The sequence below is a fragment of the Enhydra lutris genome, unplaced genomic scaffold (genome assembly GCF_002288905.1).
Source record: "Enhydra lutris kenyoni isolate GAN:26980312 unplaced genomic scaffold, ASM228890v2 scaffoldscaffold55, whole genome shotgun sequence".
Classification (NCBI taxonomy): domain Eukaryota; kingdom Metazoa; phylum Chordata; class Mammalia; order Carnivora; family Mustelidae; genus Enhydra; species Enhydra lutris.
In genome coordinates this window covers 8144301-8169067 of record NW_019154139.1, presented here as the reverse complement: position 1 = coordinate 8169067, position 24767 = coordinate 8144301, and the positions used below count along the sequence as shown (strand labels likewise).

General features: G+C 39.9%; 1 protein-coding gene across 2 annotated transcripts in view; it reads right to left on the bottom strand.

Annotated features, from left to right (window-relative positions):
* The window catches only part of LOC111157478 (megakaryoblastic leukemia (translocation) 1), a 104383-nt gene that overhangs the window by 70546 nt on the left and 9070 nt on the right, over positions 1–24767 (bottom strand). The window contains exon 1 of one of the 2 annotated variants that reach the window (XM_022518902.1): positions 17567–17898. The exons of the other annotated variant lie outside the window; for it this stretch is intronic. The gene's annotated coding sequence lies outside the window, so the exon portion shown is untranslated. Of the gene's footprint in view, positions 1–17566; positions 17899–24767 lie in introns of those variants that run through there. 2 annotated transcript variants of the gene reach the window in all.

Genomic DNA, 24767 nt, shown 5'->3' with positions numbered 1-24767 from the left:
TTACTGTCTGCCTACCATGTGCCAGGCTGTGTGACACAGATGAAACGGCCAAGCCCCTGCCCTCATGGGGCTTACAACAGGCTCGTAAACAGAGAGAGACTTGTACTCAATCATACAATCTGTCAGCATGATACATGGTCTGATGGGAACTCAAAAAGAAGACCTAGCTGGGTTTGGAGGAGTTAGAGAAGACACCTGACCTGAGACCTGGCTGGATTAAAAGGGGGGAAAAAAAAGTCAAACTATGGGGAAGAGACCTGCAACCAAAGGGAGAAGAACACACAAAAGCAAAGGGTGTGAAAATAACAACTTCTTGGGGAACAGAGGATAGAGAGAAAAGAAACAGAGAAAGGGCATTTTGACAGCAGTATGGAAACAAAGAGGGCCAATCCCAGCAGGGGGAGGCTGGTCAGGAAGAGGGAAACGGGTACTCAGACTGTTGATGACTTCCAGAAATCATATGGAACCATGAATCGTTTATTCTTATTCAAATGTCTATATATGCAACAAAGAAACCTGGCAAACGTGAGTCTAAGATGTACTTTACTATAGTCAGAAATATAGCTATACACTTACAAAATTTTACAAACAAAAGAAGTCAGTTCACTTCCATATTCCATGGTTAATTGAATATCCTTGTTTATTCAGTAAATAGCTATTGTGTGCTCTACATATGCTTGGTGCTGAGGAAGAAGGAAGGCACAGAGAGAAAGCAAGAGCACCAGATTCACTTTTTCTTCTACCCAGGACCCGCTGCGATCTTCTACCTCTCAGAAGCAGGACCGGGGCAATGTGCTATAGCGGCTGAGAACTCTGACTTGGAACTGGAAAAACCTTTGTATAAATTCTTGCTCTTACCACCTACCTCCAGTCTGAGTTTGGGAAAGTCACTTAACCTCACTTAGCTTTCATCTCACCTGAAAATGGGCATAATATCATCAAATTATTATGGTTTAGGATGAATTTAATGAAACAAGCAATAATCAGTATATTAGCCACCCAGAAAATGTTCCGGAAGTGGTTCCTTTTACTAATTTTAATTTTCTATCTTGGGACAGCTCAAGATCTCCCACTATATAGACACAAATATACTAACGAGGTAGAAAACAGGGGGAGTAAGGTATAAAGGTGTATTTAACATTACTGAATTTACATTTCAGTGAATTCACAACTGTTTTCTCATAAAGATGTTATGCTTGGAACTAACATTCCCAAAGGATTTCTCAAACTGTTAATATCTGCCTATATTACATGACCTAGGAAATTAAATAAAAACCATCACCCAAAATAGGGAGCCAGTCACAATCTCTTTTGGGATTCCTCGTTCTGACTCCGACTAACAACGAGTCATTTAAAGAACGGAGACAACGCAGAGTACTGACACGCAGTCTGAACACAAACGCGGAGCAGGGGTGCCAGGCGCACTGCAGACCGACGCTTTACTGCAAGCCAACTTTATGAAACAGATTAACTAGCATGGAAGGAGAGTCTTCCTCTGGCTGCACCTTTTAGTAATCCTGTCTTTCAAGAAAGCGATTAGTTTCTCAACTGCTGCCTCCCTATAATCACACGTACTCAAAAATACTTTACTTTTTTAAAATGTTTATTTCTTAAAGATGACTTCCAGGACTAGAGTGGTCATTTTAAGATTTTAAAAGCAGAACATAGCACACAAAAAGAAAATGTCTATGTGATATTAGAGCTTAAGAGTCAATATGATCCTATTTAAACTGCCCCCCATAAAGTTCCTTTCGCAATGAAACCAAGCAGTGATACTTCAGTCCAAACAGAAGATTTAAGAAGCAGAGGAGAAGCTGGGTAGGATTTTCAAGTCTATCATTTCTTATACGTAAGTAAAGTCTATGCCTATAAGCAAAAGAACACCATACTTTCACATCTTTCTCTTATTAGTGTACAACCAGTCTCTGTAGAGAATCTTCATGCTACCAGGGAACCTCAGGATCTTTCTGCCTACCTAATCCCACAGAGGACACCCTGTTACTCCCCTTCACTCTCCCTCCTGTCATCAGTGCCCAAGGCAAGCTGGCAGCTAGTGAAACTTCCGAGCCACCCAAGCTCCCCTGCTATGCTCCACTCTGCTTAAAGGTGCCTCGTACTGTGTACTGGCAAGAAGAACCTAAGGAAAACACAAAGACAGGTTCTTCCTTGTAGGTGCCGGAAAGCTGAGCTAATGGGGAGATCTGTTCGTCAGGGCTTCCCTGTAGCTGCTTGTGATAGGTCCAGAACACACTACCGTTTGCTCTTTTTCTGTGATCCAGGTGTCACCTGCCAAACAAGCTCTCTCCACATCATGCACCAGCAACAAAATCAGAAGCTCGAAGCTGAAAGCTGCTAGAACTCCTCTAGCATAAGGCTGTCTCCCCTCACTCATCTCCTCTGAAGCAAGAGTACTGCAGGCTAATTTTCCTGCCAATCGAGACAGTCTCCCTAGAAATCGGCTTGCCCAGCAGTCACTTGCTCACCAGGGTCACACATGGTGCTTCACAGACATCAATGCTCTAGTTCACGTAATACACAGAAGCTCCAATCTCAAAACAGTACAAGCAGGAGAGCCACTTACCTACACAGTGTCTGCAATCTGGGAATCTGCAACAAGTTTTGGCCCTTTAAGATAATGAGTTTATTGAGCTCCCTATAATGTACTCAGAGACTTGGTTCCTATGGAATGGTTCATAATTTTTAAAAAAGTGATGTCCTTTGTCACACATCTTGAGACTCTGATACTATTCAACAACAACAACAAATTTTTTTTAAAGTAGGCTCCAGAGCCAGTATGGAGCCCAATGCAGGGCTTAAACTCACAACCCTAAGATCAAGTCTTGAGCGGAGATCAAGAGTTGGATGCTCAGGGCACCTGGGTGGCTCAGTTGGTTAAGTGTCTGACACCGGTTTCAGCGTAGTCATGATCTCAGGGTTCTGGGATTAAGTCCCATGGCGGGCTCCATGCTCAGCTGAGTCTGCTTGATATTCTCTCTCTCCCTATCTCTCTGACCCTCTCCACACCCACTCACTCTATCTCGAATAAATAAGTGAATCTTAAAAAAAAAAAAAAAGATGCTCAACCAACGGAGCCACCCAGGTGCCCCCCACCAATTTTTTTGATCAAGACTGTACTACAAAGAAGGTACCAACATTTCCCAGGACACTTTTCTTAAAAAATGAAACATCTAAGGCTGCATAGGCCCACTGTAAAGAGTCAGTGAAATTTAGATAAAAATAATACATTTCATAGCTTTAAATGTAAATGGTGAAGAACTCAAAGTTGGACTGGGGATAATGAGCCTTCTTTGTAAAAGTTCAATATTTAAGAAAACAAATATACTCGGGGTGCCTGGGTGGCTCAGTCATTAAGCGGCTGCCTTCAGCTCACGATCCCGGGTCCTGGGATGGAGCCCCACATCGGGTTTCCTGCTCAGCGGGAAGCCTGCTTCTTGCTTCTCCCTCTCCCACTTCCCCGGTTTGTGCTCCCTCTCTTGCTGTCTTTCTGCCAAATAAATAAAATCGTAAAAAAAAAAAAAAAGAGAAAGAAAGAAAGAACACATTTTATAATTGAAAATTGATTTTGAAAATTAAAAAAATGACCACCACTTGCTTTGTAATTTTAAAAGATTAATTTAGATTTCTCAGATTTCTTAGGTCTCAAATTCTCAGATAATCTCAGGATAAATGCTGCATCTGCTCAGAATTCAGGCCATGCTTCTGAACATTTCAACACATCAGCCTTTCTATTAGGAAACAGTAACTTTTCAATTAATAAAACTAGGTAAATGGTGAGAAACAATTAAAATGATCTTTAACCCTTTTATTTTTATGAAAAGCAACAGAGAACCAAAAATTATTTTCTGAACCCAGATCCTGTATTTAAACTTCATTCCCACAAACTTATACAATCAAAATGACAAGGGGAAGCATAGCAAAGCAGTCACTTAAGTAAGGAAAACCTTAGAAAAGAGTCTGGTCAAACAGAATCTTCAATTTAGAAGTACAAGATGTGTGATAAAGGACACTCCCCTCTTTTTAAAATTATGACATATTCGAACTTGGAATTGACTGAGTATAATATCTTTTAAGAAACACAGATCTGCCACCTGTTCATGTCCATCATCTTAAAACCCTGGCTCAAAACTTAACTTTTCCAAGAAACTTTCCCTAATTAACCTCAAAAAACTCTGGTCACTCCACCTGCTATACTTTCAGCATAAAATTTTCTTTTATTTTGTAGCATGACAACATCTATCTCCAACTGAATGCTAAGCTATTTGACGAAAAGGATTAGTATCTTCTTTCTTTTCTTATTTTGCCACAAAATAGGGCTCTACCTACCATAGGGCTCTACCCACTGGATACTCAATAAACATTATCAAATATCCAGAGCTTCCAGTCTACTATCTTTCAACCAATGCTCACCAATTATTAAACATTTGGTAATATTATTTCATTGTCAGAGTCTAGGGGAAGGGATGTGGAAAAAGATCGTATTCAATTAATTCAATTAACCCCTGGGTACTGATAATGCCTAGCCTGTGATTGTCTATATTTATGTTACAATAAAGCTTAAAAATTATCCATGAGTCTTATCCCAGCTCATCCATACTATATCTAATTGAGAGGCTGCATAGTATTAATAGGGAGGTGCTTTGAAGTCAAAGGTGTGACCCCTACCTCCAGCACTTAAAACGAGGTTCCAGTTTCTCTCAAAGTACTTACCACGCAGGATTGCCGTTAAATGAGATAACTAAAGTACCGACTACTGGGGAAGAAGGGTGTTAGTCAATATGGGGTAGTTATAATACTGTTAGAATTATGAATAGTTATAAGGCTAAGAAAAGTTATTCATAATATGAACTGTACTGCATTAAAGTGTACTCTGGCATCAATTTTCTGGTTAAATACGGTCCATAAAATGTAACCCTTCTTGAATGTGATCTCCTTACCATTGTTATAAACTTCCACAGAAAGTGATCTTTGCTACATGGTAATTTGCCAAGGATCTGGGGAAGAAGGTTTTGCATAGATGCAAAGACATATTTTCCAGCAAAACTCAGTTTTATGCAACATTTTCATATTAATAGATGCCTTAACACCTGAATACCAGCTTTTCACTGTGAACAAAATACTGCATTTGCCCCTGATCCCTCACAATCCACATCTCTCCAGCATTTCAAGATGTGGCTACAGAATCCAAAGAGCTTTCATACGGCTTATTCAGCAAACTTGTTCAGAATCCTAATTAAAGGGCCACCTGGGTGGCTCAGTGGGTTAAGCCTCTGCCTTCAGCTCACGTCATGATCTCAGGGTCCTGGGATCGAGCCCCGTGTCGGGCTCTCTGCTCAGTGGGGAGCCTGCTTCCCCCTCTATCTCTGCCTGCCTCTCTGCCTACTTGTGATCTCTGTCAAATAAATAAAATCTTAAAAAAAAAAAAGGTAATTTGGCTACGGCATATGATGAACTTGAAAATACATGTTCTCCCTAACTCATCAGTTCAATGCCTAAGAAAACGCACGACAGAACTACATACATAAAGCATATGTAAAAAAGAAGTTTATTGCAGTGTTTTTCATCACAGCAAAAGAGGAAAGAAGTAAAATGAATATATTATCCATAACTAACATATAGTCATTTAAAAGAACTAATTTGAGCTATATCAGATGATGTAGGATCTCATGAAGTATTGTTGAGTGAGAATAATAAAAGGTTAAAAAAAGCATGTAATTTCATTTAAAAACAAATCAATAGCAATAAAAGAAAAAAACACTGTGTGTATTTGTATATGCATATGGATCTGTAATAGGATTATGTGTGTGCAGAGAAAAATATGGAAGGATATACATTAGGTTGTTTACATGGTTTGGGGGTAAAGATTCACCAGTGTGCAGGGAATGGCGAAGAAGTGAGGGAATGCTAAGGGAAACAGTCTGCACTTAAAAAATAAGGATGCAAATTTTCAGATTTATGCATCTATGTAAAATTGTTTACACGTAGATGAGGTATAAGGACTTAAGCCAATTTTAAAAATAATAATAATCCCCTAAATGGAGAGTGATGAATCATGACTTTGAAGAATTTATCCAATTACCTCATTCTGATTGCTGCATTTGTTAGGTGACGGTTTTTACCCAGTAAGCAGAACCCCCCAGCTATCACCACCTTCACAGCTTCCCGCGGTAAGCACCACTTGCAAACAGCTAATGCACTGCACTAGCTACCAGCAAGCACAAGTAATACACAACAAAAATTTACTTTATAAAATATAACCATGAAACACTGTTGAGTACACTATTGTTTCAAATATAGTAAATACTGATCACATTTGTTATGGTTGGTGAGTTTGGACTAGAATAGATGTTGGCCTCCATCAGCACTTTGTTGAAACCTACCACGCACCCGAAGAGAAGCATACTCTTAGGTACAAACACGTGTCCCTAAACCCCAGTTAGTATAGAAAAAACTGTCACGAATGTTCCTCCACCTTAAATAAACTTCCAACTGAGATATATCAGAAGATCCACAGAAAGTGGCAGTGTGCAGAAATAAATTTTATTGGGAATAGATAAAACCATTTTTTCACACTCCATCAGCAACTGTGCCTTAAGTTTCTCTTACTAATCAAATGGGAGTTGAAAGTGTCCTCAGCCGCTGCTAGGAGAAACACTCTTTCCTAGAAGCCATTATGCTCAAGTTAACAACAGTTCATGTGCTGGATACCGTTCTGTGTGCTCTACACATATCAATGCCTTTAACCCTCACAAAAGCCCAGTGGTTCTTAACCCAGGGCAATTTTGCCCCCAAGGGGACAAATGGCAGTATCTGGAGACACTTCTGCTTGTTACAGCTGGAAAGTAGCTACTGGCATCTAGGAGGCAGCACCAGGTAATTCTGCTAAATACCCTGCAACGAGGACGGCCCCAGACAACACCCCAAATGTCACTAGTGCTCAGGCTGAGACACCCTGCAGTGAGGCAATGAGGTAGGTACTACTGTCATTCCCACTTTTCAGATAAAGAAACCGAGGCACCGAGAAGATAAGTAACTTGGCTAAGGTCACAGATCTTGCAGACGGCAAAGCCAAAATTTGAACCTAATAGTGTAACTGCTCCAGAGTGTCTCTTCTTATCCTTTCACGAGAAATAAAGATGCTAGTTAGGAAGCTTACCCACAACTTTCTCTCCCCTTCCTAGATGTCAGGCTTGTTTGGAAGAATGAATGATTTACCCGTACATTCATTTGAAATTCTGTCTGACCATCAATCCATTCAACAAGTATTCACTGAGCATCCACTATGTGCCAGACACTGCTCAGAGAGATTCTAGGTGCATAAGGTCTCTGTCCTTGGGGTACATATATTCCTCCCTCATATTCATTCCCCCACCGTCCTTATTAGACTCTCACCACCCATGTCTCTTCCCCTTCTAAGATTTTATTTCATTTATTTTTTATTAACATAGATTGTATATTAGTTTTAGGGGTAGAATTTAGTGATTCATCAGTTGGGGACAATACCCAATACTCATTACTTCAAGTGCCCTCTTCAACACCCATTACCCAGTTACCCCGTCCCCCACCCACCTCCCCTCCAGCAACCCTCAGTTTGTTTCCTACAGTTAAGAGTCACTTATGGTTTGTCTCCCTCTCTAAGATCCTTTTTTTTTTTTTTTAAAGTAATCTCTACACCCAATATGGGGCTTGAACCTACAACCTGAGATAGAGTCGCCCGCTCCACCTAGTAAGCCAGCCAGGCACCCCTCCTGCTTTATTTTTCCTAATAACACACATCATTCCTAATAATATGTTATACATTTGCTTGTCGTTACTGACCTCCCTTAAGAATGGAACTCCACGAGAACTCTACGTGCAGAATAGAGAGGTCTCCCCGGCACACAGTAAGCATTCAATAATTAGGGGTCAAATGACTGGAGGAACAAATGTCTTTTCAATCTGACCATTCCCTCACGACAGCCACCTCTCACCTGCACTTCTGCAACTGCCTCTTATTTGGTCTCCCTGCTCCCTTTCATAGCCTCCTTCAATTTATCTTCTACACTAAAACCAGAATCATCTTTCTAAAATGCAAATCTAATGCCACATCTCTACTCCAAACCCTTTAGTGACCTCCCACTCTTAGGATAAAGTCAGAACTCCTAACGTGGCTTTTAAGACCCCCTTGAATCTCAAAGTTAGTTCTTACCACTTATCTTCTCAAATTTAATTGCTATAGTCATGGAAGTAGCAGTAACAGCTAACATGTATCGAGCACCTGCTGTGTGCCCTGCTGTATGCCCTGCTGTGTGCTGGGCACTAATCTAAGGGCGTTATATATCCTAAATAATTTACTCCCAAATTGAGGTAGGAGTTATGTCTATTTTCAGATGGGGAAACTGAAGCACAGAGAAGTAACTGTCCAAGAGCAACTAGTAATTGGTAAGGCCAAGATGTAAACCCAGGCAGTCAGGCTACTGAGCCCTCACTCACATCCATGATCCTATGTTCTCCATACCAATTGTAACAAAAGTCCCTCAGCTCCTCAAATGCACTATTTCACCTGACACCTCCAGGCCTTCACATCTCTCTTTGTGCTAGAACATCCTTCAGGTCACAGTGTAAACATCCCACCCTTTGCAAGGCCTTCTTGTGATGTTCCCCAGCATTGTTTGGATGACCCTGCCCTGTTCTCCCATGGCACTCTGAATTTCCCATTATAACCCTCGTTCTGCTTTATTATGGTTACTTGTCTGTTCTCACCAGTAAATTTCAGGCTGCACAAGGACACAAACCATGTCTGTCTTGTTCACTCTGTATCCCTAGCATCTGGCCCACACCCTGCAACACACGAAGGGCCGAGGGAACAATTCCACATGGCACCAGCACCATGAAGCTTTTCCTAACCACCTTGCAAAAGTCACTCATTGTTTCTCTTAAGAACTCTGCTCATACGACACAAGTTTTATGCATCATATTTTGTCATATAGCTATTAAAAAGCACATATATACATATCATTTTTCTGTATGCTTGTGAAAAGCGGGTTATTGGGGTGCCTGGGTGGCTGAGTTCGTTAAGCGACTGCCTTCAGCTCAGGTCACGATCCTGGAGTCCCAGGATCGAATCCTGCATTGGGATCCCTGCTTGGCGGGAAGTCTGCTTCTCCCTTTGATCTCCTCCATGTAATGCTCGCTCTTTCTCTCATTCTCTCTCTCAAATAAACAAAATCTTAAAAAAGAAAAAAGAAAAGCAGGTTATCTTATACATTGATAAGAACTCTGAAGTGACTATTACAAACTTAGCACTTAAAATATTGTGTACAAGGGATGACTATTAATTCTTACAACTGCCTATAAATCAACAATTATCTCAATTAAAATGCCAATTTAAAAAGTAATTATGGAAAGAAACAGATTGATAAATAATTACTCAGGAGCTTAAAATGACCCCCACTATGTCCTGGTGAAGAACAAACTGTGATTTAACATCCAGGGCCCTCAATAATCCAGCTCCTTGTTACCTATTCAACCCAATCTTCTCTTGCAACTACCCTACAGCTCCTTTTCGAATCAAGTGAAAACTTTACTCTTCCTCACATACCATGCCTAATCTAGTTTCCACATTCTGTCTTAGGATACTCTTCCTATCTGAATACCATCTGATTAACCCTTTCCTCCTCTGACTCCTCTTGCCTATTCAAACTGCACTCTTCCCCCTAAGGTCTAGCCTTAATCTCACCTCCACTGTGAAGTTTCCTTGACCTCACTGACATCTTTTTTCTTAGGAACTTAATAATCTTCTCTAACCCCTGTACCTCCAATAAGCATATAAATTTCCTGAATTTCTGAATCATTCCTTCCACTTCTTGGGAATCCCCCAAGAGTACCCATCAGAGTGCTAAATATATGATCAACAATTAATACTTGCTGATTAAAGTTAAAGTCTCACACTAGTCACACATATTATCAACCCTCAATCATCCATGCTAACAGGAAAGCCACTGCACAGCCCCTGCTGGAAGAGTCCAACTATCTTTCAGGGTGGGAGGAACGCCTGTATTTGGATTAAGTACTGTGTACTTGTTTCCAATTTTCCAGGAAGTTGCAAAGCTGCCACAAATGGTCTAACTGCACAATTCTTCTCTTGTCAGGGCCCAGAGTCTGCTCAGCTTATCATTCCATACTGGCAAACAACTGTATAACTTTTCCTCATCTGTGACACAAAGATAAAAATAAGCAGAGGTAGTCATATTCTAAACATTTGCTGGTTCACACCTTCTCCTAATAGGGAGATCATTGTTTGGACACAAAAGATCAACTATTCTAACTCTTAACTGGGCAAATATCTTATTTGTATCAACAAAATGCTTTTGTAAATAGAACACAGTGACAATACCAATAAGAATTTTGAAAGAGAAGTTTGCCAAAGAAAACCCCTGTGATGATCTACTATTAGGATAATTCGGAATTGATAAAAAGCCAAATTCTTCCCGTAGTCCATAGAGATTTGCCTCGGCCTACAGCTATTTTCCCTAAGTGAGAGTTTCTGAACTAAAATTCTTTTTGGTTTGCTTCTCTTTCTCATCCAACTGGTCAAATTTTCTTATAACGACATATCCACAACTGAAAAGCTAAGTTTCTCAGCCTGAATTTTTGTTTATACCTGGTAGAAGGTACAGTTTTCTCCCAGAAGGATTTTAAAATGCCTGAGCTTATCTCCTGAAAACTCTTCAAATACTTTTAATAAACTAATGGCAACGGTTTTGCTACTAAAAAAATTTCCCAACGTCTTCCTCTTTTGGCAGGCTCTGCTGAAATCCCCCTCCCCATAAGGGGGAATCTGAGTAAAAACACTGCCTGCTTCAAGTTCCCTTAGGCAAATTTCCAGCCTCAGTCAAGGCCATGAGGTTAAACATTTCTCAATGACGCAGGCTCCCTCAGAGGGAGGAACAAGGAAAAAAAAAAAAAAAATCAGAACTTATTCTTCCCAGTGCAGTAAATCAAGAGGCAGTGCCAAGTCCTGAAAAAAGATGAAGTATAAGTTAAACTACATACTGTTTGCTCCGCTAAGGCCCCCTAGGAGGAGCACAGAACTGGGATGAGAGCTGTGGGGTGGGAGAAAAGGCAACCACAGAGCCATCAGTCCAGCCAGATCAATAGATAAACCTCTAGGTTCTCTAGGGAATCTCCAGAATATTAATAATATGTACGTTTCCGGTCATGATATAACTTACGATAACTAGAGCAGCTAAAGCAAAGTGACTGAATTGGTGGTGTGGGGTAAGGAAATGGGAGTCCTACGTGACACAAGTTATCATTCAGGATTCAAATGTATATTAGGTAGAAGGCGGGGAAAACTAAGAAAAGAACACTTGGGAAAGGACTATGGGGCTGATCATAGAGAAGGCAAGCTCATCCGAGGGGCTAAAAGGGCTGGCTCTTGGACCTCTGGCCACCTGCAGAGATAAAAGAATGAAATAAAAACAGAACTGATTTATAGATCATAGAACTTTAGAGTTAAAAAGGGTCTAATCCTTGGGCGCCTGGGTGGCTCAGCTGATGAAGCATCCAACTCTTGATTTCAGGTCAGGTTTCAATCTCAGGGTTGTGAGTTCAAGCTCCCCGAGCTCTGCACTGGGGGTGGAGCCTACTTTAAAAAAAAAAAAAAAAAAAAGGTCTAATCCTTATAAGAAAATGCCAATGATGAAAATAGTTAACATTTGTACAGTGCTTTACTTTTTTTTTTTTAAGATTTTATTTATTTATTTGACAGAGAGATAGCGAGAATAGGAACACAAGCAGGGGGAGCACAAGAGGGAGAAGAAGTAGGCTTCCCACAGAGCAGGGAACCCGATGCGAGGCTTGAACTCAGGACCCTGGGACGATGACCTGAGCCAAAGGCCTACGAAGGCTCCACAACTGAGCCACCCAGGCACCCCTACAGTGCTTTACTTCTCAAAGTGCTTTCATGCACTTAGTTCTTAAATAAAAACTATCTTATACGTGCTGTGTGCCAGGAACTGGGGATACAGAATTAAGACACCACCCCTGCATTCAAGGAACTTATTTCTAATGATGAGACCCACTAGGAATAACTAGGTAATAGTCACTTGGAGGATCTGTACTAGATACAGAGAGAACATAGTTGAAGGAGCACGTCAGTCTGTCTGGGAATGAAAGACCACATGCATCTCAGAAGAGGCAGCCCTTGCTGGGACTTCAAAGAGGAACAGCTGGTAGGCTGGCAAGCAGAAAAAGGAATGGTCAAGGCAGAGGGAAGATTATATGCACAGGAACAGAAAATTAAAAGAGCACAGAATGGTCTGGATACTAAAAGCAGTTCAGCATTGCTGGAGACTCTGAAGTTGGAAATGACAGAAGATGACTGAAAAATTAGTCAGAGGCCAAAGATACGAATATAATAGTTTAAATTTTACCCCATAAGAAATGGAAGAAGGGGCGCCTGGGTAGCTCAGTCATTTGAGTCCAACTCTTGATTTCAGCTCAGGTCTTGATCTCAGCGACATGAGTTCAAGGCCTGTACTGGGCTCCACACTGCGCATGGACCCTACAAAAGAAAGGAAGAAAGAAAGAAAAAAAGGAAGGAAGGAAGGAGGGAGGGAGGGAAGGAATGCAGGAAGGAATAAAAGGAAAGAAAAAAGAAAAGAAAAGAAAGAAAGGAAGGAAGGAAAGACGTCTGAGAAGATTAAAAATGATGCGAAGTGATTATTAGAAAAAGCATGTTGGCAGCTATATGCAGGAGAGGTTTGCGAAGAGTCCAACGACAGGCCGGGAGACCAGTCAGAAGGCTACTGAAACTACAGTGAGAAACGAGGGGAGTCTGACGGAGAGTGAGACAAAATATGAGAAGTCAAAGCAGAACTAGCATCTACAGAACTCAAGAGTCCAAACAGATGTGAGAAATACAGGAAAAGAGGAATTGAGAATGACTCCTAATTTTCTGCTTAGGTAACCGGCACCAAGTTAGGAGATGCAGGGGTAGTCTTGGGGAATGGTGACATCATCTTTTAATATGTAAAAGTCTGAAGTACATGTGAGTCACCCAGATGTCCAGGTAGGAAGAATGAGTGGATTAAATGAACCCAGAGCCCAGGAAGTAAGCTGGGGTTAGAGATACAGATGCAGACATCCTGAGTAAGTGGTAGCTGAAACCACATACTGGGATGAGACTGCTGGGGAGAATGTGCAGACTGAGGAGAAAAAAGGGTCAAGGACTAATCCTGGAAAATACATTTGAGGGACAGGAAGAAGAGAAGACTGCAAAGAGACCGAATAGTATACAGAGAGGCAGAAGGCAAGGTGGAGAAAGAACAGTATCTATAGTTTACCTGCCCAGGATCTGAATATCTTTCCTATTTGGGGGAAATTCCAAGATCGGGGAAGGCAGGCCCTCTTCCTAGTACAGAAGCTGAAGAGGAACATCCCTCTCAGCATCTTGGCCTCTAGCTCACAAATGTGACCCAAGTCTGGCCAAACAGACCCTCCCATTTTAGAACTCTGAAAATTGGGGGAATGACACAAAGGTCGAAAATACAACCAGAAATTATTCATGGCACAGTGGCAAATGTCTACTGGTGGCAGTGCCAGTGGCACCAAGTGTTTGTGGGACATCAGGACAGCAACAGTAGCTGAGAAGGTCCAGAGAGCAGAGCCCGTGAGAGTCCTCAGCAGACTGGTCCCATGACATGTTCTTCTCGGTGTGCTGTCTCACTCCATTTCTGCTCATTTCTTCTTACGACTGTGTGGTACACAATACTCTTCCCAAAAATGTATTTTATGCCTAAGTTAGCCAAGATTACACAAAGAACCCTGAACACAGAATGAGGAGAGAACATCAAATAGGGTCAAATAGTAAAGAAAGGTCGGGTAAGAGGAAGCCTAAAGTGGGCCTCCTGCATAGGCTAACTAGCAGCTCAGCTGGTGATCTCGGGGAAACTGTACACGTTATTTCATTCCATCCTTACGACACCTTCTGCGGAAAGTAAAGCAAGTACTACATCTTTATTTTAACGATAAAAAAAAATGAGGCTAAAAGACACTAAGAGGAGGTCAGAGAGTTCTTACTATCTAAGGTTGCCCTCAAGAAAGTTACTTTATGAATCTTCATGAAAGGAGATCTTAAATGTCAATACTAATTCTTTATACCATGTGTCAACTGAAACTGATGATGACCACATAGACTTCTCAATCCTAGACTTCCAGCTTCTGTAATTTTGGTAATATAAGAGGATCTTAGTAAAAGCACTAGGATCAATGTAGACACAACCACCCAGAAACACACTTCAAGGAGCATAAGGCTCCTTGCCACCAACCTTCCACAGCTCATTCGGGATGCTGTGGTCACTACTTAAAGAATACATCATCAGCAACAAGAAGTCTTCGAGTAGAAGAAGGGATCTTCTATCTCTGACCATGAGAACCACTGTGGGAATGAGAGGCTGAGAGCTTTCAAAAGAAGATGATTATTTCTCAACTTCATTCCTTTGGGATATGTCACAGCCAGGAAGGGAGAAATTGGAAAAAGCAGCTTTCACAAGCTGCCAAATCCATGTCCTAGTCCCAGGGGATAATTAGCCAATGAGGTTTTGTGGAGCTGATGTAATGTTGGCAGAGGCTAATGTTCTATGGTTGAACATGTAGCCTCTTGATATTTAGCTACGAGCCGAAAGGATGACATCCTGAAAGGCCAAGAAACTCAAACATGTAACACCACCACTTAGCAATTTGCATCTTAAAAGTAATTTGTAAACTTTAACGACCCATCTTTTTCATGAATAGTTTACAAGAGCATTTGTTAAACTGTAAATTTTCTGAACCTAAATTTCTAAATCTCTTTTACTAGAAAAAGAAAATTTTAAGCACCTCCAACGAACAAAGACAATTTAGAAAGCTTAAAGTAACAAAAGAAATCAGAAGAAAGGGAAGTTTTCCAAGAAATAAAGTTTGTTTGTGGGACTTTAATCCCACTACCAGCATACCAAGTTTAAAACTGTCTGACATCTTTATGAAAACAATTTGTGAGACTGAGACACTAAGCCAAGAGCTTTTAGGAGCACCACACATCTCACCGAAAAGTGTGAATCTTCACCTTGAAAGTACTCTGAGATGCAGGAGGGAAGAAAGCAGTGGGCAGGGAACAGAGCACAGAGACACTAACACTCTTGGTTTGAGCTTGAGCTATTAAATTTCAAAATGAACACCTGCCATTTTAATGAAAACTGGTAAGTCCTTTGACTTAAATATGCCACAATGATCTTCCAAAGCCTGAGACAAAACTAGTATATTAAAAAGAAAACATTTAAGTCTCTAACTAATGAGCTAAACCATACAGTGCTCCCAAATACGTACTAGCTCCTTACTTGAAACAGGAAAAAAATTTTGGTTCAACCCCAGACAGACATATACCCAGTGATAGGCATAGAATACTCTAGTTTATATAGCTTGACATTTCACAAAAATTGAGAATGACTTTTCTCAAAATGAATGAGGGAGAGGAAGAGCTGGTACAAAAAAAAGATGACCCTCTACATTTTATAAAGGAACCAGAGGGTCATCCATTAGCAGGATGGTCTGTACTTGCTCTACGAGAAACAGGGTTGGAGCACCTGAATACTGAATGTTCCGGGAGTGATTTTCTTCTTCCCAGTTCTCTCCAGTATTTCATGTTCGTATCAGTCATTCATCAACATACATTTAATAAGTAATTTCGCATCAAGCTAAACAGATGCTGGATATAAAATAGTAAAACAAAATTAACAGTAACAGGGGGAGGCTGGCTGGCTCAGTTGGAGGAGCATACGACACTTCATCTCAGGGCCTATGAGTTCAAGCCCCATGTAGGATACAGTGATCACTTCAATAAATGAAAAAAATTAAAAGCAAAAAAAGAGTAACAGGCAGATACATTCTTCACAGAGTTTATAATCTACTGAGGGAAATACACACTGAACAAGAGAATCCCATAAATAAACATATAATCTCAAAGTATACGTACATGAAGAATGAGAAAAAATGAAAATAACCAGAGGGGAATGGGGGGAGGTGGCTGAAAAGGGGAGGAGGGGCAGGGCATTCTCGGAGACCTGTGCATAATAGGATAATAAATAAAGCAGATGGGAAACAGGAGGGAGAGGGGGAAGGAAAGGTAGATAAAACCCAGGAAGCCAAAAGGAAAAGGGCGGTAGAGAGGGTGATTAAGGAGGTAAGTTGGTAAAACTATGTACTCTGGGAAACTTACTATTCCAAGAGTACGAATGTTGACTGCAGAACTAAGCTAAGCTCTTACTCTAAACTACCTAAAATGAAATATGATCCCTATGCAAGTGGGGACCTTATGTTTTTCAGGGTTCTTAAACACCTTTCAAGTAATACCTGGAAAATTCTATGAGTAAATCAAAAATATACTTCTTTTTCAAATTAATCAAGGTTTTTCTAAAAACATTCATCTTGCCACGTTAGTTGGGATTAAACATAAAGTTAGCAACACTGAGTGAGTTGACCAAAAGCCTAACTGCAAGGGATCTTCAGGATAAATTAATGGAAAAGAATAAAAAATAAAAATAAAGTTAATGGAAGATTATTTGCAAACATCTCACGGACAGACTTCAGCAGACGTAAAACTCACCTTTTAAGAAGTCCTAAAAGCTCTGTACTACAGAGCTCAGCAGGAAAGGGAGAAGGAGGCAAGGGACCTTTTTCTTAACAGAGCCAACAAGGACCTTCACATGGAAAATGTTCCTACTCTAAAGATATACAGGTTTAAATTTACTTCCTATCCACAGAAACTATTCGCTACATCGGAAAAAATTTCTAATGCACATTTATGGCAAGACACTCAAGAGGTTTTGCTTAGTTTCAAACATATGACACTAGTTTTTTGGCCATGGGTATAGAGTCAGAAATCTTACTACGCTGTAATTCAAAACAGTATCCTTTCCAATCTTCGTGAACAGGTACAAGACTGTTAAAAGCACAGAAACTTTCTAAATAGGGTTAACTGTAGAGAAAAGGTCATCCCTATGCAGAAAGGGAGTCGAGGACAACAGAATTTAAGACAAGCATTACAGGGGCGCCTGGGTGGCTGTCGGTTACTCATCTGCCTTTGGCTCACGTCATGATCTCAGGGTCCTGGGATCGAGCTCTGTGGCTGGTTCCCTGCTCAGTGGGGAGTCCGATTCTCTCTCTCCCTCTGCCCCCCTTCCCTCACTCATGCTCTCAAATAAATAAAAATCCCTTTAAAAAAAAATACAAGTATTATAAAAGACAAGGAGGTTAAAGGTTTTTTGTTGTTGTTTTTAATGGCTATGTCACAGAATTCTGGGGAGAGGGATAAGGAAGGAAGAGAAGGGGGCAAAAAATATAGGTAGGCCAAGTACTCCAAGAACAGGACAAAGGAACTTAGATAGTTGGGTAGGCTGTCAGGAGATACTATATACACTTGGAGGATAAAAGGATTTGAAACTCCCGTGGAAAACAATATAATGTGGTGATAAAGAGCAGAGTTTCTGAAGCCAGACCACCTAGGTGCAATCTAAGCTCTACCACTTACCAGTGTGTGGCACTGACCATGTTCCTTATCCACTTTGCCCCTCAATTTCAGTATCTGTAAAATGGGATAGTAAGAGCATCCATCTTACATAGTTGCTACAAACATTAAAAGAGTTAATATATGTAAGGAGCCTGGAACACTGGCACATGGTAAATCCTACTTGAGTGCTGGCTACTATTGTGTTATTTTGAATATATTTTTATGTTTTTGTTGGAATTTTCACAAAATCCACTTAGAATTCCATACTCTAGAAATATGCCTCTGAATGTTTTGGGATTTGTCTGTCTTTGCATTTTCCTGTTTGGTCTCTACTAGTTTTTAATGGTTCATTTTTAAAATATAAGGCTGTCTCACAGCAATCAGGCAAGAAAAAGAAACAAAAGGCAGAAAGAAGGAGTATAACTTTCACTGTTTGCAGATGGCATGATACTACACAAAGAAACCCTACAGACTCCACCAAAAAACTATTAGAACTGATAAATGAATTCAGTAAGGTCACAGGATACAAAATCAATATACAGACATCTGTTGCATTTCTATACACTAATAATGAAGTAGCAGAAAGAGAAATAAAGAAAACAATTTCATTTACACGTGCACCAAAAATAATAAAATACCTAGGAAGGAACTGAACCAAGGAGGTGAAAGATCTGTACTCCGGAAATTATAAAATACCGATGAAAGAAACTAAAGATGACACAAATGGAAAGATATTCCATGCTCGTGGATTAGGAAAACAAATCCTATTAAAATGTCCATACTACCCAAAGCAATCTACAGATTTAATGCAATCCTTATCAAAATACCAACATTCTTCACAGAACTAGAACAAATAATCCTGAAATTTGTATGGAACCTTTAGCCAGAATAGCTAAAGCAATCTTGAAAAAGAAAAACAAAACTGGAGGTATCACAATCTCAGATTTCAGGATACACTATAAAGCTGCAGTAACTAAAATAATATGGGGGCACGTAGGTGGCTCAGTTGGTTAAGCATCTGCCTTTGGCTCAGGTGATGATCCTGGGGTCCTGGGATGGAGACCCACACTGGGCTCCCTGCTCCTTGGGGAGCCTGCTTCTCCCTCTCCCTCTGCCTGCTGCTCCTCCTGCTTGTGCTTCTCTCTGTCAAATAAATAAATAAATAAATAAAATCTTCTTAAAAAATGAAAAAAAAATAGTATGGTCCTGGCACAAAAACAGAGGCGTAGATCAATGGAACAGAATACAGAGCTCAGAAATAAATTGACAACCATATGGTCAATTAATCTTCAACAAAGGAGGCAAGAATGCAATGGGAGTGGTATCAAATAAAGCTTTGACAGGGCCCTGAGCAACTGCTGGTTTGAGGGGAAAAAAAAAAAAAAGAATATGCGATGGGAATAAGATAGTCTCTTCCACAAAAGGTGTTGAGAAACCTGGACAGCTACAAGCAAAACAATGAAACTGGACCACTTTCTTACACCATACACAAAAATAAACTCAAAATGGACTAAAGATCTAAATGTGAGACCTGAAACTATAAAAACCCTAAAAGAGAGCAATTTCTCAGTAATTTCTCTGACATCAGCCAGAGCAACATTTTTCTAAATATGTCTAAGGCAAGGGAAACAAAAGCAAAAATAAACTATTGGGACTACATAAAAATAAAAAGCTTCTGCACAGAAAAGGAAACAAACAATAAAACTAAAAGACAACCTGCTGAATGGGAGAAGATATTTGCAAATGACATCTCCAATAAGGAGTTAGTATCCGAAATATGTAAAAAAAAACAAAACAAAACCAAACCTCATAAAACTAAACACCCAAATAATCCTATTAAAAAATGGGCAGAAAACACAAACAGACATTTTTCCAAAGAAGACACGCAGATGGCCAACAGAAAAATGAAAAGAGGATCACTATCACTAATCATCAGGAAAATGCAAATCAAAACCACAATGAGGCATCACCTCACACCTGTCAGAATGGCTAAAATCAAAACACAAGATGTAACAAGTGTTAGTGAGGAGGTGGAGAAAAAGGATCCCTCATGCACTGTTGGTGGGAATGCAAACTGTAAAGCCACTGTGGAAAACAGTATGAGGTTCCTCAAAAAATTAAAAATAGAATCACACTATGATCCAGTAATCACACTACTGGATATTTACCCAAAGAATACAAAAACACTAATTCGAAATGATATATGTACCCCTATGTTTATTGCAGCATACTCAAAAATAGCCCAATTATGGATGCAAGCGTCCACTGACAGACGAATGGATAAAGAGGATGTGGTATACATAGGTACAGTGGAATATTAGCTGTAAAAAAGAACAGAACCTTGCCATTTGCAACATCATATATGGATCTAGAGGGTACAATGCTGAGTCAAATAGGTCAGTCAGAGAAAGACAAATACTGTATGACTTCACTCATATGTGGAATCTAAGAAACAAAACAAAGAAAAAAAAGGGACAAATAAAAAACCGGGCTCTTAAGTAGAGAGAACTGGAGGTTCCCGTAGGGGAGGCTGACTGAGGGATGGGTGAAACAGGTGAAGGGGGTGAAGAGTACACTATCCGTGATGAGCACGGACTAATGTCCAGAATTGCTCATCACTGTGATGTACACCTGAAGCTAATATAACACTGTACGTTAATTGTACTGTAATTAGGAAAAAAAATATATATATATGGCTATCTTGGTTATGTTTAAGGGAAATAATAGAAGATCTGTCCACCTGTAGGGCAGAATTTTCAATAGGAAACACTCTTCCCTGGGTTAGGTATTGTCAGGCCCAAGAACTGAGTGAGGGCAGGGGAAGGAAACCTCAGGCAGAAAATTCAGAAACCAACTAACAAAGCTGGTTTTTGCAACTTAGAACTTATCTCCCAAAACTGTTCCCTTGAAGGGTTTTGTGCAATATAGCACATTTCCTCACAACAGATCAGGGGCTGGGAGACAGGGATGGGTGCAGGTGGGAAAGAAGTTCACACACTTGTTTAAGCATTACCTAGCAGTGCTACCAACTTTTCCTCCTTTTGCTTACTTCCTTCAAGAGTGATTTTAACCCCAATCTCCTGGTGCCCAAATTAGCTCTGGGTACTCCAGAGTGGAGGTGAAAGGCAATCAATCTGATATGTTATACCCAACGGAACATTCTTCTGTTGCACATAAAAGGAAAACAGCAGTACAAACCAACAGAATGTTCCATAAACTTAACAAAAATTACAACGATTACACCCACTCATAGTTTTGAAAAGAAGAGCAACAGAATCATACTAATTCAAAAGCACAAGAGTGTAGTATGACTGAAACCGATCAATCTAATTTCACTTTGTAAATTGACTAGGTGGAAAAGAGTAAGAAAAATTAGCAACAGAAGTCAGAGTCCTTGGGTTAATTTTCCTAACAGTTGTTAAGCCTTACATTATAAGAGATAAGCTAAAGATCACTTTAAGCTTATAACAATTAGAGATAATTTTGTAAGTTTTAAAAATCAATTTTAGTTTACTTTAAATATAATAACTTCACCCATTTTAAGCATGCAGTTCAATGCGTTTTAACAAATGCATACACCTGCACAACTACTATGACAATAAAGACATACAACATTTTCAGCCCCTCAAGTTCTCTTATACCCTTTTGCAGTTAACTTCTCTACTTCCGGCTCCAAGCAACAACTGATCTGCTGTCTGACACTCCAGAGAAACCTGCGGTTTTTTCTTATACAATTTTTAAAATTGAGACAGAATTCACATACCACTCAATTCACATATTCAAAGTGTATAATCCAGTAGTTTCTAGTACACTCTCAAAGGTGTGCAACCATCACTGTCTAATTCTAGAACATTTTCATTACCTCCCCAAAACCCCTCATCCGTTAACAGCCAGCCAAACCCCATCCCCATCCCATCCCCCCAACACCAGGCCCTGACAACCAATGGTCTATTTTCTATCTCTATGAATTTGCCTATTCTGGACATTTCACATAAGTGCAATTTTACAGTATGTGGCCTTTTATGTCTCTCTTCTTTCTTGGCATAGTATTTCCAAGGTTCACCCATTTTATAGACTTTATCTGTACTTAATTCCTTTTTATGGCTGAGTAACATTCCATTGTAAAGATCTAGCACATTCTGTTTATCCATTTATCGACTGATGGACACTTGTGTTGTTTCCATATTTGGCTAACACCACTATGAACACTTGTGTACAAGTTTTTGTGTGGACGAATGTATTCAATTTTCTTGAGTACACATCTAGGAGTGGAAGTGCTGGGTCACAGGGTAATTCTATGTTTAATTTTTTGAAAAAGCTGCCAAACTGTCTGCATTTTTCAAGTAAACTTTCTATGTTAAAGTAATTATAGATTCATATGCAGTTACAAAAAATAATAGAGAGATCCCATGTTTCCTTTGCCCAGTCCCTCCAATGACAACTTCCGGCAAAACTATAGTGCAACATTACAACTAGGATACTGACATTGATAGAGTCAAGATACAGAACATTTCCAACATTACGAGGGTTCCTCACGCTGACCTTTTATAACCACATCTACTTTCCTCCCAGCCCCCACCCCGGTCTTTAGCCCCTGACAACCATCAATCTGTTTTCCCTACCCATAATTTTATCATTTCAAAAGTGTCATACAAATGGAATCATACAATACATAACCTTTGGAATTGGTTTTTTCACTCAGCATAACCCTCTGGAGAATCACCCAGAGTGTTTTATGTATCAATAGTTGGTCTATTATTATTATTATTACTGAAAAGGACACTAGAACCTGCATTTTTAAGAATATTATATAAATGCTATAAGCCAGTATGTACTCATTTGAGTACAGCTTCTTACATTCAGCATGTTTTTGAAATTCGTGCATGTTTTGGAATGTATCAGTAGTTTGTTCATTTTTATTGCTACTAATTTCCCACTTTATGGATATACCACAATTTATCCATTCATCTGCTGACGGACATCTATGTTCTCTCCAGTTTGGAATCATTAATCGTAAAGCTGATATCAACCTTCATGTGCAAATGTAAATGTTTCCATTTCTCTTGGGTAAAGACTTAGGAGTAGAACTGCTGCGTCATGTAATAAATACGTTTAACTTTGTAAGAAATGCCAAATTTCTTTTCCAAAGCGTTTTCCAAAAGTGATTATACCATTTTATATTTCACCAGCAGTGTATGAATTCCCACTGCTCTGTAGCCTTGTCAAGACTTGGTATTGCCAGTCTTTTTAATTTTAATCATTATAGTGGGTAGGTACTGGTGTCTCGCTGTGGTTTTATTTTATTTATTTATTTTTAAAGATTTTATTTATTTATTTGACAGAGATCACAAGTAGGCAGACAGGCAGGCAGAGAGAGAGAGGAGGAAGCAGGCTCCCCGCCAAGCAGAGAGCCCAATGTCCCGATGCTACAGGACCCTGGGATCATGACCTGAGCCAAAGGCAGAGGCTTTAACCCATTGAGCCACCCAGGGGCCCCTCACTGTGGTTTTAATTTGCATTTCCCTGATGGTCAGTGATGTAGAGCATCTTTTCATATGCTTATTGGCCATTTCCATATTTTCTGAAGTGTCTGATCAAGTCTTTTCCCATTTTCTTTCTTTTTGGGGGGCGGGTGCAGGGGTTGTCTTGTTATTTGAGTTCTAAGAATTCTTTATATAGTCCAGATACAAGTCCTTTGACAGACGCACCTAAATATTTTCTCTCATTCTATAGCCTGTCTTTTAATTTTCTCAACAACGTACAAAATGGAATTAAACAAAAATTAAAAAGTATTTAAACCTGATAAAGTCCAATTTAAGAGTTTTTCTTTTGGGGTGCTTGGATGGCTCAGTGGGTTAAAGCCTCTGCCTTCAGCTCAGGTCATGATCCTGGCGTCCTGGGATTGAGCCCCGCATTAGGCTCTCTGCTCAGCAGGGAGCCTGCTTCCTCCTCTCTCTGCCTGCCTCTCTGCCTACTTGTGATCTCTGTCAAATAAATAAAATATTTAAAAACAAAAAAGAGTTTTTCTTTTATAGTTCATACCTTTTGTGTCCTTTAGCTTTCACATTTAGGCCTATGACCCATTTCAAGTGAATTTTTGCATATGGCATGAGACAAGGATCAATTTGCGGGGGGTACAGAGTTAGTCCAGTTCTTTCAGCATTCTTTGTTGAAAAGTTTCCTTTCCTGATTTATAGACTTGTATTTAAATAAGGGATATAAAGAAAAATAACATTACTTTTAAATACTCAAAACCACTGTCATCTCAGCAGAACAGAAGATTCCCACACCTTCCCCCACACTCCTGTGCCTTCCCACTTCAGGGAGCACAGGCCTATTGCAGCAAGCTCCCCTAGTTCAGAGAAGAAGCAGTTTAACTTCCAGACAAGTAACATCTTCTTCTGAAGCTAGTCATGAGCTCACAGAAAGGAAAGAAGACATAAGCCCCCACCATTTTCCCACAATATTGTGAGGCATATTAGAAATATTCTCATAACTGTTCAGTATGATTTCAACCAACATCAACAGAAACAACTAGCAATATAGCTTTCAGCAACACAGAGGGGTAGCACAGGAGGTATCAAGAGCAGCGCTTTGAAAGTCAGGACATGGGGAGTCCAAGCTACGTGATCTAGGTAAGTCGCTTAACATTCTTAGCTCCCAGTCTGCTCATCTGTAAAGAATCATCTCCAAGATCCCTTTTCAGGTAAACATTCTAGAATGCCGAGGAGAAACCTATTTGTTCTTTCTCTCAAAAGTCAAGGAAAAATGGCTAAGAAAGTGGCAAATTGTAAACATTCTCAAATGCAGAATACTGTACTAGAAGCAAGTTTTCTTCTTTTTTTTTCTGTTTCCTATTTCATCCAATGCTTTCATACTAATTACACATCATACAATTTTTTCAACCACTGCATTATCATCTTCTCATTTTTATCATTTTGAACAGTGCTTCCTATCCAGGAAATAAACCAACAAGTCAAAGTCAATAAAAATGTCTGTTGAAACAATACTTCTCAACTTTGACATGCACCTAAAGACCCTGTTCAAATGAGGCTTTGGACTGTATGTGTGGGGGAGCCTGAGACTGTGCACTCCCTAACAAGCTCCCAGGTGATACACATGCTGCTAGTCCTTGGAACACACTTTGAGCAACAAGGTGTTAGAAGATGGAGGTCATGGTTTCTGTTTGGGCAGCCTAATTAATGTTAACACTGTAAGTTTC